This window comes from Penaeus monodon, chromosome 34 (assembly GCF_015228065.2).
Source record: "Penaeus monodon isolate SGIC_2016 chromosome 34, NSTDA_Pmon_1, whole genome shotgun sequence".
Classification (NCBI taxonomy): domain Eukaryota; kingdom Metazoa; phylum Arthropoda; class Malacostraca; order Decapoda; family Penaeidae; genus Penaeus; species Penaeus monodon.
Window position 1 is genome coordinate 3,910,838 of NC_051419.1, and position 401 is coordinate 3,911,238.

Genomic DNA, 401 nt, shown 5'->3' on the forward strand with positions numbered 1-401 from the left:
AGCATAGACACCCCCACAAAAAAATCTGTCTCGAAACGGCAAATGAAGCTTCGATTTTTTCTCCCTTTAAACCACAAACACATCTAAAATGAAGAACCAGGAGTGACTCACCTTATCAGGGGCGACATGAGGAGGCAAAAGCACGTCTTTGAGGGAAGGAAATTCAGGCAAAACCGTAGAGAGCTTTCCTCGCCCGGGAAATAGCGCTACCTGAGAGAAACAAGAGAGATTCGTATTATTCGGGGCTTCGTTTCATTGCTTCATTTGGGTCAAACTATTGGGGAGGGAATATATTAGCGTGAGATTCTTGGAATGCTGACGTATAGAGCGACGTCCAAATCAGTCGAGTGATTGTAAACATGATTGAAATGTGAATACAAACACACGTGGATACCCTCTCA

At 43.9% G+C, this 401-nt stretch overlaps 1 protein-coding gene across 1 annotated transcript in view; it reads right to left on the bottom strand.

The window, feature by feature from the left end:
• LOC119594510 (transcription factor RFX4-like) overlaps positions 1–401 on the bottom strand; it is a 33,789-nt gene that overhangs the window by 9,556 nt on the left and 23,832 nt on the right. The window lies entirely within an intron of this gene.